The 18295-nt window shown below is 41.8% G+C and overlaps 3 non-coding genes across 3 annotated transcripts; 1 reads left to right on the top strand and 2 right to left on the bottom strand.

Moving 5' to 3' along the window:
* Nucleotides 1-736: 736 nt before the first annotated feature.
* Nucleotides 737-809, bottom strand: TRNAV-AAC. Its single transcript has one exon. It is a non-coding gene; the product is annotated as a tRNA-Val (tRNA).
* A 16585-nt stretch (nt 810-17394) lies between these two features.
* Nucleotides 17395-17467, top strand: TRNAN-GUU. The gene has a single exon. It is a non-coding gene; the product is annotated as a tRNA-Asn (tRNA).
* Nucleotides 17468-17914: 447 nt separating this feature from the next.
* On the bottom strand, nt 17915-17987 carry TRNAV-AAC. The gene has a single exon. It is a non-coding gene; the product is annotated as a tRNA-Val (tRNA).
* Nucleotides 17988-18295: the final 308 nt, after the last annotated feature.

Raw genomic sequence — 18295 nt, forward strand, 5'->3', positions numbered from 1 at the left:
TTGCAAAATGATGCGTTAGTCTTACCGTAATACCTCTTCACTTGTTTTTATGGAGACATAATATACAAGGCTCATCAGACATTTTTCCCATTGGTTTAACACAAAACATTCATAATATCTTAAGGGATGGCCAATTATTTTACACGGTTCTCGTCTCTGGCGTTTGAGTTTGTAGTCGATGGAGAGGTTTCCCCTTTGCTGTACTTTTACAGAAGGTGATTTTGCTGTCTCTGTGTAAACAATCGGTTAAGCGTTGGCTATTACCGAAAGGTTGGTGGTTCAAAGCGCAGGGACGCTGCTTCTTGCTACTGCAGTGACCTCAGGTCCTGACCCGTTAGCCAAACTGATCTTCCAGGCCGTCCTTGTTTTGGGGCACTGAGAAAACCCGGGTCAGGCTCCCAAGTGAACGAGCTGCCAGAGGCGTAGTGCCCACCTACCAGCTGTAAAGATGTTACTAAAAGGCTGCGGTTTTTGTTGTGCTGCCTGGCGACAAACACATTTCTAAGCGTAATCTAGCGTTGTGGTGAAATTGTTTCTGTGCCCGCTTGCAATCAAATGCGACAACTGATATGCTGTCGCTGTGAGCAGGATTTTTCTCCAATTGAAGCAGTTTTATCTGAAGAAATCAAGAGCACATGTAAAGGTATCTCAAAAAAGAAAAGGATTGGGTTACTGGAATCGAATCTGTTATGCTTCATCACGCCTACCCCAATTCTCTTATCTTGCACTAGCATAATGGTTCCACTGGGGATCGAACCCAGGACCTTCTGCGTGTTAAGCGGCCGCGATAACCACTACACTACAGAACCTGCTTGCGCGTCTCCTCTCTTAGACATCTCACTCTGTCTCTCGCTCGCTAGCCAGCCAGGTAGCTAGCTAGCTGTCTGTCTACGTATACGTACATATAGCTATTGCTATAGATGAAGAGGCAGATGGGTAAATCGTTTATATGTGTGCACACACCGCCGCATGCCTGCCGTGTGGTATGCGCTAGTCTACTGACTCTTTGCAGCCATGATTTCCTCGACTCAAACTTATCGATATGGAAATAATGGCTCAAAGTCAGTTTCCGACGTGTTACTGCAGAAGTGTAACCATGCCTTCGCGAAATGAACAGAGCATGATATTTGCAGTAATTAATGAATATATTTAAAGTGTGGCACTGAACAGTGTGAGCAACTTATTTAAGACGAGGTCTTAGAGTGAGAGACCAGTAAAAGAGAACTATGTAAAACTGCAATCTTTCAAGTTGCTGGAGCTACACCTTGCCCCTTTTACTAGGCCCGACACCAGGTTGAGCTTCAGCACTACAGGTAGGGGCTGACTATCTGGAAATCGGTGCTGTACTCACTGCTGAAAAGCAGTGATAGAAAACAGGAAGCTTCGTGGTAACGGGCTGACAACTAGTTACTAGGCCCTGCAGTCAAAGGGGACTGTTAAAGTCAAAACCAAACAAGAATGCCCCCATTGGTGAGTCTGGATTTAAGTCCTTACTTTCGCTCCATCTAACGCACTCTCTAAAGGAGTTTTGTCACAATCGATCCACGTACCACAGAAATGAATAGTCGATATAACTATTAATAGGTTGTTAATAGTTCACAGGCTTGATCCAGTGCTCTGATGACAGACAGACCAAAAAGAAGCTATGTGCTCGCTGTCGGGGAATCGAACCCCGGTCTCCCGCGTGACAGGCGGGGATACTCACCACTATACTAACGAGGAAGCCACTTGCACGTGACCCCGTCCCGAACGGCCAAGACAAGTCCAAATGGTACTTTGAAGGCAGCAGCCTTAAACGACATGGCTCCCTTTCCCTTGAATCAATAAAGTGCGGCAAGGTGTGAGCGAATTAATTATTAAAAAAACCCCCCCTTTTTTTTTTTTTTTTTCCCCCCCTTTTTTTTTGGGGGGGGAAAGGGGTTAAAAAAACCTTTTTTGGGGGTTTCCCCCCCCCAAAACCCAAACCCGTTTTCCCCCCAAATTCCCCTTCTTCCTTTCCCCGGGGTTTTTTTTTTTTAAAAAAAATTTTTTTTTTGGGGGGGGTTTTTTAAGGGGGGGCCCCTTACCCGGGGGGTTTTTTTAAAAAAAAAAAATGGTTTTTCCCCCCCCCAAAATGGTTTAAATTTGGGGAATTTTTAAAAAAAGAAAAAAATTTTTAAAAAAAAATTTTTAAAAGGGGTAACCGGGGGAGCCCCAAAAGGGTTTCCCAAAAAAATTTTTTCTTGGAAAACCCCCCTTTTTTTCCCCCCCCCCTTTCCCCCCCCCAAAAAGGGGGGGGGTTAAACCCCCCTTTGGAAAAAAGGGGGGCCCACCAAAAGGGGGGGAACCCCCCCGGGGACGTTTTTAAAAAAACCCAAAAAAGGGCCCTTTGGGGGTCCCAAAAAAACCCCCCCCCGGGGGAAAAAATTTTTAAAAGAAAAAAAATTTTAAAAAAAAATTAAAAATTTTTTTCCCAAAAAAAAAGGTTTTTTCCCCCAAAAAAATTTTTTTAAAAAAAAAAACCCCCGGGGGGGGAAAAACCCCCCCTTTGGGGGGGGGTTCCCCCCCCCGGGGGGGGGCCCCCCGGGTTAACCCCCGGGGGCCCCCTTTTTAAAAAAAAATCTTTTTTTTTTTTTTTTTTTTAAAAAAAGGTTTTTTTGGGGGTTTAAATTTCTTTTTTTTTAATTAATTTTTTGGGGGGTTTTTTGGGGCCCCCCCGGGGGGGGGGCCCCCCGGGGAAAAAAAATTTTTTTTTAGCCGGGAAAAAATTTTAAAAAAAGGGGGGTTTTTTCCCAAGTTTCCCCCGGGGTTTTTGTTTTGAACTTTGGGGGGAAAAAAACCAATTTGGGGGGGGAAAAAACAAAGGTTTTTAAAAAAAAAAAGGGGAAAAAAAACCCAAAGGGGGGGTTTTTGAAAGACCCACCCCAAAAAGAAAACCCCAAAAAATTTTTAAAAAAAACCCCCCACCGGGGAAAAAAGGGGGGGGAAAAAAAAACCCAAAAAGGGGGGTGGGGGAAACCCCCAAAAAAAGGGGGGGGGGGGCCCCAAAAAAACCCGGGGTTTTAAAATTAAGGGGGAAAAATCGGCCCCGGGGGGGGAAAGGGGGGCCGGGGAAAAAATTTTTTTAAAAAAAAAAAAAAAAGGGGAAAAATTTTTCCCCCCCCTTTTCCCCCAAAGGGGGGGGGTTTTTTTTTAAAAATTTGGTTTTTTAAAAACCCCCCGGGCCCCCCTTGGCCCTTTCCCTTTTTTTTTCCCCCCTTTTAAAAAAGGGGGTTTTTTTTTTAAAAAACCCCCCCTTTTTTCCCCCTTTTTTTTTTTCCCCTTTTTTTGTTTTAAAAAACCCCCTTTTTTTTGGGGGGTTTTTTTTTTTTCCCGGGGTTTTTTTTTTAAAAAATTTGGGGGGCCAAAAAAAAAAAAAAACCCCTTTTTGGGGGGGGGGCCCTTTTTTTAAAAACCCCCCCCCCCCCGGGTTTTTTTTGTCCCCCCCTTTTTTTTTCCCCCGGTTTTTTTTTTAAAATTTTTTAATATTTTTTTTTTTTAAAAAAAAAATTTTTTTTTCCCCCCCCGGGATGTTTTTAAAAAAAAGAATTTAAAAAAAAAATTTGTTTTTCCCCCCCCCTTTTTTTTTTTTTTTTTTCCCCCTTTTTTTTAAAAAAAAGTTTTTTTTTTGCCCTTTTTTTTCCCCTTTTTTTTTTTGGGGGCCCCCCCAAAAAAAAACCGGGAAAAAAAGGGGGGGGGGAAACCCGGGGGGCCCCCCTTCCCCCCTTTTTTTTTTTTGGAAAAATTTTTTAAAAATTAAAAAAATTTTTTTAAAAAAAAAAAATTTTTTTTCCCTTTTTTAAAAAACCCTTTTAAAAAACCCCCTTTTTTCCGGAAAAATTTTTGGGGGGGGGGGGGTTTCCCCTTTTTTCCCCCCCAAAAGGGGAAACCCCCCTTTGGAAAAAAAAATTTTTTGGGGCCCCCCCCCGGGGGCCTTTTTTTTTCCCCTTCCCCCTTTTTTTTTTTTAAAAAATTTTTTGGGGGTTTCCCCCGGGTTTTTTTATTAAAAAGGGGGGGGTTTTTTCCCCAAAATTTTTTGGGGGGGGGGGGAAAAAAAACCCCTTTTTTAAAAAAAGGGGGTTTTTTTTTTCTTCCCCGAACCGGGTTTTTTAAAACCCCCTTTTTTTTGGGCCCCCCCCTTTAAAAAATTTTAAAAAAAAAATTTTTTTTTGGGGGGAAAACCCCTTTTTTAACCCCTTCCAAAACCCCCCCAAAGGTTTTTCCCCCCCTTTTTTTTTAAACAGGGGGAAAAAAATTTTTTTTTTCCCCCCCAAATTTTTTCCCCCCCCTCCTGCCCCCCCTTCCCGGGCCCTTTTTAAAAAATTTTTTAAAAAAAGGGTTTAAAGGGTTTTTTGGGGAAAAAGGGGGCCCTTTTCTTTCCCCCCCAAATTTCCCCCTTAAAATTTAAAAATTTTGGGGGCCCCCGGTTTTTTGGGGGGGGGGGAAAAATTTTTTTTTTTTTTAAATTTCCCCCTTTTTTTGGGGGGGGCCGGGGGAAAAAAAAAAGGGGGGGGGTTTTTAATTTTAATTTCCCCCCCAAAACCCCCCCGGGGGGGGCCCCCCTACGGGGGGCCCCCCCCTTTTTTTTTAAAATTAGGAAAAAACCAAAAAAGGGGGGAGGGGTTTGGGTTTAAAGGCCGGGAAAAATTTTTTAAAATAAAAAAAAACCCAAAGGGGGGGTTTTTTTTAACCCCCCCCAAAAACCAAAAAAAAAATTTTAAAATAACCCAAAAAAAAATTGTTTTTTTAAAAAATTTCCCCTTTTAGGGGGTGACCGGAAAAAAAAAATTTTTTAAAAAAAAAGGGGCCCGGGGGGGGGGGCCCCCCCTTTTTGGGGCCCCGGGGGGCCCTTTGGGGCAAACCAAACCAAAAGGGTATTTTTTTTTTTTCCCCCCCCCAAAAAAAATTTTTTTTTTTGAACCCAAAAAAACCCAAATTTTTTTAAAAAAATTTTTTTTTAAATTTTTTTAAAATTTGGGGAAAAAAAAAACCCCCCCTTTTATAAAAGGGGGTTTCCCCGGGGGGAAAAAATTTTAATTTTGGGGGCCCCCCCGGGGAAAAAGGGTTTTTTCCAAAAATTTTTTTTTTTTCCCCTGGTACTTAAAAAAAAAAAATTAAAAATTTTTTTCCCAAAAAAACCCCCCTTTTGGGAAAAAAAAAAAAGGGGGGGTTTTTTAATTAAACCCCGGGGGAAAATTTTTCAAAAAAAAAAAGGGGGGGGGGGTTTTTTAAAAAATAAGGCCAATTTAAAAAGGGGGGGGGTTTTTTTGAAACCCCCCCCCGGGGGGGGTTTTAAAAAGGGGGAAAAAAAATTAAATTTTCCCCCCCCAAGGTTTTTAAAGGGGGATGGGCCCGGGAAAAGGGAAAAGCCCAAAACCGGTGGAAAAAAAAAAAAAGGGGGGCCCCCGGAAAAAGGAAACCCCAAAGGGGGGAAAAAAAAAATTTTTTTTTAAAGGGGGGGGGAAAAAGGCCCCCCCAAAAATTTTTTTTGGGGGGGCCCCCTTTTTTTTTAAAAAAGGGGGAAAAAAAAAAAAAAACCCCTTTTAAAAAAAAGGGGGTTTTTGGGGGCCCCCCTTTTTTTTTAAAAAAAAATTTTTAAAAAAAAATTCCCCTTTTTTTTTAAAATTTTTTTGGGGTTTTGGGGGTTTTTTTTTTGGGGGTTTTTTTTTTTTTAAAAGGGGGGGGGGCCCCTTTTTTTAAATTTTAAAAAAAATTTTTTTTTCCCCCCCTCCCCCCCTTGGGCCCTTTTTTTTTTTTTTAAAATTTTTTTGGGGGCTTTAAAAAATTTTTTTTTCCCCAAAATTTCCCCCCTTTTTTTTCCCAATTTTCCCTTTTTTTTAAAAAAAAAAATCAGGGGAAAATTTTTCCCCCAAAAAAAACCCTTTTTTTAGGTTTTTCCGGGGGGGTTTTTTTTTTGTTTTTTTTCCCGGGTTTTTTTTTCCCTTTTTTTTTTTTTCCATTTTTTAAACAAATTTTAAACCCTTTTTAAAAAACCCCCTTTTAAAAGGGGGGTTTTTTTTTATTTGGAAATTAAATTTTCCCCCCCTTTAAAAAAAATTTTTTAAAAAAAAGGGCCCCAAAAAATTTTTCCCCCTTTTTTTCCCCCTTTTTTTTTTTTTTTTAATTTTCCCCGCAATTTTTTTTCCCCTTTCCAAATTTTTTCCCCCCCGGGGGGGAAAACCCCAAAAAAAAAGGGGGGGGAAAAACCCCCCAAAAACCCCCGGGTTTTCCCTTTCCCCCTTTTTGTTTTAAAATTTAAAAAAAGGCCCCCTTCCCCCTTTTTTTTTTTTAAAAAAATTTCCCCCTTTTTAAATTTTCCCCCCCCAAAAAAAAATTTTTCCCCGGGGGGTTTTTTCCCCCCCCCCTTTTTTTTTTTTTTCCCCAAATTCCCCTTTTTTTTAAAAAACCCCCCCCTCTGGGGGGAAAATTTCCCTTTCCTTTTTTTTAAAAAGGGGGCCCCCTTTCCCCCCCCAAAAAAAAAATTTTAAATTTTCCCTTTTTTCACAAAACAAATTTTTTTCCCCCGGGGGTGGCCTTTTAAACCTTTTCCCCCCCCGGGGGGGGGGGGGTTTTTTTTTTTTTTTTTTGGGGGGGTTTTTTTTTGGGGGGTTTTTGGGGTTGGGTTTTTCCCCTTTTTTTTCCCCAACCCCCCCGGGGGGGAAATTTTTTCCCTTTTTTTTAAAAAAAGGCCTTTTTTTAAAAAAAAAGGGGGCCCCCAAGGGGTTTTTTCCCCCCCCCCCCAACCCCTTTTTTTGGAAAAAGGGGTTTTTTAAAAAAAAGGTTTGCTTTAAAAAAAAAAAAAGGGGTTTTTTTTTTCTCCCCCCCAAATTTTTTTTCCCCCCGCCCCAGGGGAAATTTTTTTAAATTTTTTTTTTCCAAAGGGGGGGAAAAAAAAATTGGGACCCCGAAAAGGGGGCCCCCCCCCCTCTTTCCCAAAAGGGTTTAAAAAAAGGCCCTTTGGGGTTTAAAGGGGGAAAAACCCCCAAAAAAAATTTTTTTTTTTAAAAATTTTTTTTTGGGCCCCAGGGGTTTTTCCATTTTTTTGGGAAAACCTTTAAAAATTTGGGGGGGTTTTTTTTTTAAAACCCCCCCTTTTGGGGGAACCCGGGGAACCCCCCGGGGGGCCCCCCAAAAAAACCCCCCAAAAAATTTTTTTTGGGGGGCCGGGGAAAAACGTTTTTTGGTTTTTTTTAAAAACAAAAAAAAAAACCCCTTTTTTGGGGGGGGGAAAAAAAAAGGGGAAAAGGAATTTTTAAAAACAACCCCCCCTTTTGGCCCCCTTTTTTTTGGGGAAAAAAACTTTTGGTTTCCGGCCCCGGGAAAAAGGGGTTTAAAAAACCCCCCCCCCGGGGAACCCCCAAAACCAAAAAAAAACCCCGGGGGGCCCCCCGGGGTTGGGCACCTTTTTCCCCCCCCCTTTTTTTTTAAAAAATTTTAAAAAAAAATTTTTTAAAATTTTTTTTTTTAATTTAAAGGGGGAACCGTGGGTTTTTTTAAAAAAAAAAGGGGGGTTTTTAAAAACCCCCTCGGGGGACGGGGGAAAAAACCCCCAAAAAAAAAAAAAAATTTTTAAAACCCCCCCCCCCAAGGGAAAATTTTTTTTAAGGGTTTTTTTTGGGGTTTTTGGGTTTTTAAACCGAAAAATGGGGGGTTTTTTTTTAAAAGGGGGGTTTGGGGGGGGAAATTTTGGGGGGGGAAAAAGGGGGGGGGTTAAAAGGGTTTTAAAAAAAAAAAAATTTTTTTGAAAAAACCCCCCCCGGGGGCCCAAAAGGGAAATTTTGGCCAAACCCCCGGGGTTTTTTTCGAAACCCCAAAAACCCCGGGGGGGTTTTTTTTGGGGGCCCAAAGGTTTAAAAACCCAAAAACCCCGGGGGGAAAAAAAGGGGGTACACGGGGAAAAAAAACCCCCCCAAAAAAAAACCCCGACAAAGGGAAAAATGGCCCCCCAAAAAATTGGTAAAAAATTCGGGGGGGAAAAAAAAAAAAAAAAATTTGGGCCCCCCGGGGGGGGGGGCCCCCCCTTTTTAAAAAAATTTTAAAGGGGGGAACCCAAAAAAAAAAAAAAAAATTTAAAAAAGGGGGCCCCCCTTTAAAATTTTTTTCCAAAAAAGGGGAATTTTCCCCTTTTTTTTAAAAAAATTTTTTTTTTGGGGCCCCCCCCTTTGGTTTTTTTCCCTTTTTTTTGGTTTTTTTTAAAAACAACCCCCGGGGTTTTTTTTTTTTGGGGGGAAAATGGAAAAAAAACCCCTTTACCCTTTTCCCCCCCCCAAACCTTTTCCCCCCCCCTTCCCCCTTTTTTTTAAAATTTTTTTTTTTGGGGCCCCCCCCTTTTGGGGTTTTTTAAAACTTAAAACCTTTTCCCCCCCCCAAACCCCCTTTTTTTAAAAAAAAAAAAAAATTTTTTGGGGGGGAAAAAAAATTTTTAACCCCCAAAAAATTTTTTCCCTTTTTTTTTTTCCCCCCCAAAATTTTGGTTTTTTTTTTTTCCCCCTTTTTTTTTTTTTTTTCTTTCCCCCTTTTTTTCCTTTAAAAAACCTTTCCCCCAAAAAATTTAATTTTTTTTTGGGGGGTTAAAAAATTCCGTTTTCCCAAAAAATTTTGGCCCCAGGCCCCAAAATTAAAAAAAATTTTTCCCTTTTTTTAATTTTTTTTTTTTCCTTCCCTGGTTTTTTCTTTTTCCCCCCCCCTCCCCGGGGAAAAACCCCCAAAGGGAACCCTTTGGGGGGGAAAAAAAAACCCCCCTTTGGGCCCCCCCCGGGGAAACCCCCCTTTTTTAAAAATTTTTTAAAAAAGGGGCATTTTTGGTTTTTTTTAAAAAAATTTCCCTTTTTTTTTTTTTAAAAAAAAACCCCCCCCCCCTTTTCCCCTTTTTTTAAAAAAAAGGGGGCCCTTTTTTTTTTCCCCCCCCCTTTAAAAGGGGGGGGGGTTTTTCCCCCCAATTTTAAAAAAATTTTTTTTTTTTTTCCCTTGGGTTTCCCTTTTTTTTAAAACCCCCCCGGGGGTTTTTTTTAAAAAAACCCTTTTTTTTTAACCCAAAAATTTTTTTTTTAAGGGGGGGTTTTTTTTTGGGGGAGTTTTTTCCCCCCAAAGGGGGGTTTTTTTTAAAATTTTTTTTAAAAATTTTTTCCCTTTTTTTTAAAATTTTTCCCCAAGGGGGGGTTTTTCCCCAAAAAAACCCCCCCCAAAAAATTTTCTTTGGGTTTTTTTGGGGGAAAAAAAAAATTTTTTAAAAAAAGGGCCCCAACCAAAAATTTTTTAAAAACCCCCCCCTTTTTTTTAGCATTTGGGGGAAAAAAAACCCAACCCCCGGGTTAAATTTTTCCCTTTAAAAAACCCCCGGGGGGTTTTTTTTTTTTCCCAAAACCCCGGGGGGGTTTTTTAAAAAATTTAAAAAGAGGGGGGGGAAAATTTTTTTTTTGGGGAAAACCCCCCACTTTTTTAATTTAAATTTTGGGGGAAAACCTTTTTTGGGGGGGGGCCCCCCCAAAAAAAGGGGGGTTTCCCCCCGGGAAAAAAAAATTTTTTTTTTTTAAAAAATTTTTTTTTAAAAGAATTTTTTTTTGGGGAAAAAGGGGGGGAAAAAAAAAAAGGAAAAACCCCCCCCTTTTGGGCCCCCCTTTTTTCCCCCCCAATTTTTAAAAATTTGGGGGGCCCCCTTTTCCCGGGGTTTTTTTGGGGGGGTGAAAAAAGGGAATTTTTTTTGGGGGGGGAATTTTTGGGGCCCCGTTGGGGGGGTTTTTGGGGCCCCAAAAAAACCCCGGGAAAGGGGGAAAATTTTTTTTTTTTGGGTTTTTAAAAACCCCAACCCGGTTACCCAAAAAAAGGGGGGGTTTTTTTTTTGGGGGCCCCAAAAAAAAATGTTAAAAAAGGGGGCCCGGGGGGGGTTTTTGGGTAACCCGGGGGTTTTGGGGGAAAAAAAAAAATTCCCCCGGGGGGGCCCCCCCCCCCCAAAAAAAAAATTTTTGGTTTCCCCCTTTTTAAAAGGAAAATTAAAAATTTTTTGGGGTTTTTTTAAAAAAATTATTTTTTTAAAAAAAGGGGAAAAAGGGGTTTTTTGGGGGGAAAGGGGGGTTTTTGGGGGGGAAACCCCCCTTTAAAAAAAACCCCCCCGGGGGCCCAAAATTTTTTTTGGGTTCCCCTTAATTAATGGGAAAATTTTTTTTTTTTGGTTTTTCCCCCCTTTTAATTTCTTTTTTTTGGGAAAAAAAGGGGGAAAAAAATTTTTTTTTGGGGGAAAAGGGGGGGGGGCCCCCCGGGGGGAAAAAGGGGGGGAGGAAAAAATTTTTTTTTGGGGGGGCCCCCTTAAAAAAAAAACCCCCCCCCGGGGGTTTTTTTAAAAACCCCCCCTTTAAAAAGGGGGGGGAAAAAAGGGGAAAAAAAAAAAAGGGGGGGGGGCGGGGGGATAAAAAGGGGGAAAAAACCCCCCCAAAAAAAAAAAAAAGGGGGGGAAAAAAAAAAAAACCCCCCCTTTTTTAAAAAATTTCCCCCACCCCCCAAAAAGGGGGGGTGGGAAAAAAAAAAACCCCTTTTAAAAAAAGGGGGAAAAAAAAAAAACCCCCCCTTTTTTTTTTTGGGGGGGGGTTTTTTTTCCCCCGGGGGGTTTTTTTTTAAAAAAGGGGGAAAAAAAATTTTAAAAAAAAAAAAACCCCCTTTAAAAACCCTTGGCCCCCTTTTTTTTAAAAAAAAAAATTCCCCCTTTTTTTTTTTGGTTTTAAAAAATTTTTTTTTTTTTTTTTTAAAAAATTTTTTCCCCTTCCGGGGAAAAAGGGGGGTTTTTTAAATTTTAAAATTTCCCCCAAAAAGGGGAAAAAAACCCCCCCTTTTTCCCCTTTCCCCCCCCCCCCTTAAATTTTCCCCCGGGGGTTTTTTTTTTCCTTTTTTTTTTAAATCCCTTTTTTTTCTTTTTTAACCTTTTCCCCTTTTTCCAAAAACCCCCTTTTTTCCCCTTTTTTAAAAAAATTTTTTAAAAAAAAAGGGGTTTTTAAATTTTTTTTCCCCCCCCCCCCGGGAAAAACCCCCTGGGTTGGTTTTTTTTTTTTTTTTTCCTTTTTTTCCTTTTTCCCTTTTTTTGGGGCCCCCCCCCCAAAAAAAAAAACCCCGGCCGGGGGTTGCGGGGTTTTTAAAAATTTTCCCCAACAATTTAAAAAAAGGTTTGGGTTTTTTTTTAATTTTCCCCCCGGGTTAATTGGATTCTTTTTTTTTTTCCCCCCCCTTTTTTTTTCCTTTTTTTCAAAACCCCCCCCCCCCGGGGGAAATTTTTTCCCCCCAAAAAAAAGGGGGGCCAAAAAAAAACCCCCCCAAAAACCCCGGGGGAAATTTTTGGGAAAAGAAAAAAAGGGAAAAAATTTTTCCCTTTCCCTTTTTTTTTCCCCCCCTTTTTTTTAAAGGGTTTTAAAAAAACCCCCAAAAAAATTTTTTTTTTTCCCCAAAAACCCCCCTTTCCCCGGGGGGGTTTTTTTTCCCTTAAAAGGGGAATTTTGGGGAAAAAAAAACCCCCCCCCGGGGAAAATTTTTCCCTTTTTGGGGTTTGGGGGGGGTTTTTTTTTCGGGTTTTTAAACCCCCCAGGGGTTTTTTCCCCAAAAAAAAATTTTTTTTAACCCAAAAATTTTTTTTTTAAGGGGGGGTTTTTTTTTGGGGGAGGGGGCCCCAAAATTTTTTTTAAAATTTTTTTTTTTTTCCCGGGGGGTTTTTTTAAAAAAAAGGGGGGGGGGGGGCCCCTTTTTTTCCCAAAAAATTTCCCCAAAAAAATTTTTCCCCCCTTTTTTGGGGGAAAAAAAGGGGGGTTTTTTAAAAAAAGGGGGCCCCAACCAAAAATTTTTTAAAAACCCCCCCCTTTTTTTTAGCATTTGGGGGAAAAAAAACCCAACCCCCGGGTTAAATTTTTCCCTTTCCCCCCCCCGGGGGCCCCCCCCCCCTTTTTTTTTTTAAAAAAAAAGGGTTTAAAACCAAAAAAAGGTTGGGGGGGGGGAAAAAAAGGTTTTTTCCCCCCCCTTTTTTCCCCAAAAAAACCCCCCCCCTTTTCCCCCGGGGGAAAAAACCCAAACCCCCCTTTTTTTCCCCCCCGGTTTTTTAAAAAAAAATTTTTGGGGTTTTTAAATTTTAAAATTTTTTTTAAAAGGGGGGGGGGGGGAAAAAATTTTTTGTGGAAAAAAATTTTTTTTTAAAAATTTTTTTTGGGCCCCGGTTTCCCCAAAACTTTGGGGGTTTTTTTTCCCTTTTTTGAAAGGGGGAAAAAAGGGGGGGTAAAATTTTAAAAGGGGCCCCTTTTTTTAAAAAAAAGGGGGGGGGAAAAAACCCCCCCCTTTTAAAAATTTTTTTTTTCCCCCAAAAACCCCCAAAAATTGGTTTTTAAAAAAAAAAGGGGGGAAATTTAAAGGGCGTCTCCCAAAAAAAAAAGAAAAGGGCCCCACGGGCCCCCGGGAAGGGGGGGGGAAAAAAAAAGGGGCCAAAAAAACCCCCCCTTTTTAAGGGCCCCCCCCCCCTTTTTTTTTAAAAAATTTTAAAAAAAAATTTTTTAAAATTTTTTTTTTTAATTTAAAGGGGGAACCGTGGTTAAAAAAAAAAAAGGGGGGGGGGGGGGGAACCCCGGCTCCAAAAGGGTTTACCCAAAAAAAAAGGGGCCCCCCCCCCCCCAAAAAAAGGGGTTTGGAAAAAGGGGGGGTTTTTTTTTTTCCTTTTTTTTTTTCCCCGGGGCCCCCAAAAATTTTTTTTTTGGGGGGGGGAAAAAAAAAGGTTTTGGGGGGGGGGGGAAAAAAGTCACCCCGGGGGAATTAAAAAAAAAAAAAAAACCCCGGGGAAAAGGGGCCCCCCCAAAAAAGGGGGTTTTTTTTTTTGGGGGATTTTTTAAAAAAAAAAAACCGGGGGTGGGGGAAAAAACAAAGGGGGTTTTGGGGGGGAAAAAAAAAAAAGGGAAAAAAAGGGGGGGGAAAAACCCCAAAAAAGGGGGTTTTTTAAAACCCCCGGGGGGGGGGAAAAACCCCCCCGGGAAAACTGGAAACTAAGGGGAAAAAAAAAAGGGGGGTTTTTTTCCCCCAAAAAAGGGGCCCCTTTTTCTTTCCCCTTTTTTTGGGGGGGGGTTTTTTAAGGGAAAAAAAAAAAAAAATGGGGGTTTTTTTAAAAAACCCCGGGGGGTTTTTTTTTTTAAAAATTTTTTTTAAAAAAAAAAATTAAAAAAAATTTTTTTTTTTGGGGGTTTTTTTTTTTTTTTCCCCCCCCAAAAAAACCCCCTTTTGGCCCCTTTCCCCCGGGGGGGGGTTTTTAAAAAAAAAAAAAATTTTTTTTTTTCCCCCCCCCCTTCCCAAAACCCAATATTGATTATGAGTGTCCAAACAAAGATAGACCTTCTTCGAGGATTATTTACCGACGCCTGGGATAGATTCGTAGTTCTTTGATTTTATTTCCATCCATGCAGTTGTCTTCGGTCTTTCCTTCTTTTCTAATGTGGCCTCATGACCTTACCGAAGACAACACTGCCAAGGCAAGCCAGAGTGTGAAGGGCAGGTTGCCTGGGTGCTCATTATATTCATTGCATCACCAGCTATAATCGCTTAGCTGATGTCCTGTGCCACCTGAGATATAGTCAACTCTCAAAGAAAGCAAGCACCTGCACGCTTCATCATAATTTCTACTTTAACTGCATTTGCTCCTTCTCTCTGCCTTACATGTCTTTTTCTTCAATCAATACCCAGCACATCTTCTCACCTGCTGCGTGCCATATTTTACCCAATTAAAAGGTAACAGCCATCTTATGGCTGCATTAACTACTCAATCTCTGCAAGCCCAACCTGTTGAAATCCCAACCGCGCACCACACTCTGCAAAGTGTCATTGCACACCCTACCAAAGGCAGTCTGTGCAGTTTGCAAAATGATGTTAGTCTTACTCGTGAATACCTCTCACTTGTTTTTTATGGAGTATATACAAGCGCTCATCAGACATTTTTCCCATTGTATTAACACAAAGCTTATTCTGCTAATATCTCCAAGCGATGACGTATTTTACACCGTTAAATCTCTAAGCGCTTGAGTTTAGAAAAGCGATGGAGAGGTTTCCTTTTGCTGTACTTTGCAGAAGGCCAGTCCTATGTCTCTGGTAGGCGCAATCGGGTTAGCTGCCTCGGAGCTGTTATCCGAAAGGTTGGTGGTCGCGCCCACCCAGGATGCTTTTGCTTGCTACTGCAGAGACTCCTCAGGTGCTGACCCGTTAATAAAACTGATCTTCCAGGCCGCCCTTGTTTTGGGGCACGAGTAAACCGGGTCAGGCTCCCCTAGCGATCGTATTCCTGCTGAGAGGCCTTGTAATACCTACTCAACAACCTGTAAAGATGTTACTAAAAGAGCTGCGCAGGTTTTATTTGAAAAATACTTAGTATCTGTGCATTTAAACACATTTCAAACGTAATCTAAAAAACGCTGGCAATTGTTTCTGTGTTCTTGCAACTGCGGTACGACAACTGATATACTGTCTATTGTTAGAGCAGATATGATTTTCCCAATTGGAAGCTACAGTTTTATCTAGCTAATCAACTGAGCACATTTAAAGGTATCTCAAAAGAAGAAAGGATTGGGTTACTGGAATCTAATCTGTTATGAAGCTTCATCACGCTTCTGTACCCCACCCTCTCTTATCTTGCACTATAGCATAATGGTTCCACTGGGATCGTAACCCAGTGACCTTCTGGGCGCATGTTAAGCAGACGTGATAACCACTACACTATGGTGCACTCCTGCTTGGCTTCCTCTCTTAGACATCTCACTCTGTTCTTCGCTGCTAGCTGAAACAGCCAGCCAGCTAGCTAGCTGTCTGTCTACGGCGATTATACGCATATAGCTATTGCTATAGATGGAGAGGCAGATAGAGTAAGATACCGCAGGTACTATGTGTGCACTCATTGACACATCGCCACTATTAGCCGCGGGTATGCGTGGTTCACCGAATTTTTGCAGCCATGATTCCTCGCCGACTCAAACTTATGCGCATAAATAGCTCGAAGTCAGTTTCCATCAGCAGAGTTAGAAGTGGTAGCACGCCGCGTAAATGCAGAACAGAACGCATGATACTGGTAATACTAATGAATAACATATTTAAAGTGTGGCTGAACATAGTGTGAGCAACTTATTTAGCGCAGGATCACCGAAAGCGTGAGACCCGATAAGAGAAATCTATGTCGAAACTGCACCTTCAAGTTGCTGAGCTACACCTTGCCCCTTTACTAGGCCCTAACACCAGAAGTTGAGCTTCAGCTACCTACAGGTAGGGGCTGACCATCTGAAATCGGTAAGCTGTACCCACTGCCAGCGAAAAGCAGTGATAGAAAGCAGGAAGCTCGGGTGGCAACGGGCTGACAGCCAGTTACTAGGCCTCCAAACAAGGGACTGTTAAGGAGCCAAACCAAAACAACAGGAATGCCCCATTGCGGAAGCCCTGGTTAAGCCACCGCCCATCTAACGCATATAGGTCACTAAAGCGAGTTTTGAGTTCAGGAATCGGAACCACGCACTGGCACAGAAATACGAATAGTCGATATAATCTATTAATAGAAACAGTTGTTAATAGTTCACAGGCTTGATCCAGTGCCTGAAGGACAGACAGACCAAAAAGAAGCTTAAGGTGCTCGCTGTCGGGGAATCGAACTCGCTGTCTCCCCGCGTGACAGGCGGGATACTCACCACTATGCCATTGAGTGAAGCTTACTCTGCACGTGACCTCGTCCGACGGCACACAGTCCATAGGGTTAACACATCAAGGTTACTGCCATCATTTTCTACTGGTACTTCAAATGCAGTATTTTGAAAAACGAAAGCAGCCTTAAAACCATAGCTCATTTTCCTTTGAATGAATAAAGTGGGGCAAATTCCAGAGCCGAATTAATTATTCAGAAGTTACATGTGGGGAAGAGTTGTCGACTTTGAAGCTCACCTCGACGCTGACTAAAAAGTGAGCTATCAGCCAAAAGAGGGGAAACAAATGTTTTGGAATTGGGAGTCTCTCGGCCTTCAACTGAATGAACGTAATGTTCTAATTGAAGCGAGGTTTCTTTGTCTCTGAAGCTGCTCCTCCGGCCTCTTGAAGTGTTTCTTGATACTCAGTGAAGTGGCCGGAGAAGAATGTAACATTGAGTTCCAGTGTGACGGTGACGCGCCAGGATGCAAACTGCTGACAATCACGGAGATGCCGCCAAAGAGGAAGACGTAGTTGAAAGACTAGATCACAACGGATGGCAATCATATGAAAGACATAAGGCGCTACCTGCCTCTGACAAGGAAGAGATACACCCACCAGGACGTGATCGATACTAGGAAAAAAACTACAGGCAATATAGCTGACATGGCAAAGGGAGGGTGAGAAAAATCAGAAACCCCAAACAACTCGGCTGCTAGATGGACCCTCCTTGATAAGACAACAGGAGTAGTTCTTTTCTCCCTCAGTTGTTTTTTTTTTTCCATTACGATAGCATTATAAGACTATGTTTAAGTATCGTTTCTAACAACTATAGACCATATTTACAACAGCTCGAGTTTCAGTTGTATCGCTGTATGTTGTTAAATATAGAATTAACAGATCAGTTATCAGAGACATAATATTGATTATCGCAGAGTGTCCAACAAAGATAGACCTTTCTTCTGAGGATTATTTACCGACGGCCTGGGATAGATTCGTAGTTCTTTGATTTTTATTTCCATCCATGCAGTTGTCTTGGGTCTTTCCTTCTTTTCTAATGTGGCCTCGCGACTCCTTACCGGCTAAGACAACACTGCCACAAGGCAAGTCAGAGTGTAGCGGGGCATGTCAAGCCTGGGGTGCTCACAGCACCATTGCCGCCAGCTATACCGGCTTAGCTGATGTCCTGTGCCACCTGAGATATAGTCAACTCTCAAAGCAAGCACCTGCACGCTCTACTGGCACTTCTACTTTAACTGCATTTGCTCCTTCTCTGCCTTACATGTTCCTTTCCAATCAATACCCAGCACATCTTCTCACCTGCTGCGTGCCATATTTTACCCACCAAAAGGTAACAGCCATCTATGGCTGCATTAACTCACTCAATCTCTGCAAGCCCAACCTGCTGGAAAACCCAAACTGCGCACCCGCAATACTCTGCAAAGTGTCATTGCACAATTCTACCGTGTTGCAGTCTGTGTGCAGTTTGCAAAATGATCCGTTAGTCTTACCGTAATACCTCTTCACTTGTTTTCATGGCGACCTAATATACAAGTTTCATCTTACATTTTTCCCTTTGTATTAACACAAAGCTTATTCATAATATCTCCAAGGGGATGACGGTATTTTACACGCGTTAAATCTCTGGCGTTTGAGTTTGTAGTGCGATGGAGAGGTTTCCCCTTTTTGCTGTACTTTTGCAGAAGGTGGTCCTATGTCTCTGTGGCGCAATCGGTTAGCGCGTTCGGCTGTTAACCGAAGGTTGGTGGTTCAAGCCCACCCAGGGACGCTGCTTCTTGCTACTGCAGAGACCTCAGGTGCTGACCCGTTAATAAAACTGATCTTCCAGGCCGTCCTTGTTTTGGGGCACTGAGCAAACCGGGTCAGGCTCCTAGCGATCGACCTGCCAGAGGCCTTGTGGCCCCCTACCAACCTGAAAAGATGTTACAAAAGAGCTGCGGTTTTATTTCACAATGCTTCGCATCTGGGCATTTAAACTCATTTCAAGCGTAATCTAAACAACGTTGGCAATTCTTTCTGTGCCCTGCCACTCCGTACGACAACTGATATACTGTCGCACAGCAGAGCAGGATTTTCTCAATTGAAGCAGTTTTATCTGAAGCAATCAAGAGCACATTTAAAGGTATCTCAAAAAAGAAAAGGATTGGGTTACTGGAATCGAATCTGTTATGCTTCATCACGCCTACCCCAATTCTCTTATCTTGCACTAGCATAATGGTTCCACTGGGGATCGAACCCAGGACCTTCTGCGTGTTAAGCAGACGTGATAACCACTACACTACAGAACCTGCTTGCGCGTCTCCTCTCTTAGACATCTCACTCTGTCTCTCGCTCGCTAGCCAGCCAGCTAGCTAGCTAGCTGTCTGTCTACTTATACGTACATATAGCTATTGCTATAGATGGAGAGGCAGATAGGTAGATACGTTTATATGTGTGCACACACGCATACGCCTGCAGCGTGGGTATGCGCTGGTCTACTGACTCTTTGCAGCCATGATTTCCTCGACTCAAACTTATGCGACAAATAGCTCGAAGTCAGTTTCCACGTGTTAGAAGTGTAGCACGCTGCGAAATGAACAGAGCATGATATTTGCAG

This window comes from Protopterus annectens, chromosome 2.part1 (genome assembly GCF_019279795.1).
Source record: "Protopterus annectens isolate FY-2018-M chromosome 2.part1, PAN1.0, whole genome shotgun sequence".
Taxonomy (NCBI): domain Eukaryota; kingdom Metazoa; phylum Chordata; order Ceratodontiformes; family Protopteridae; genus Protopterus; species Protopterus annectens.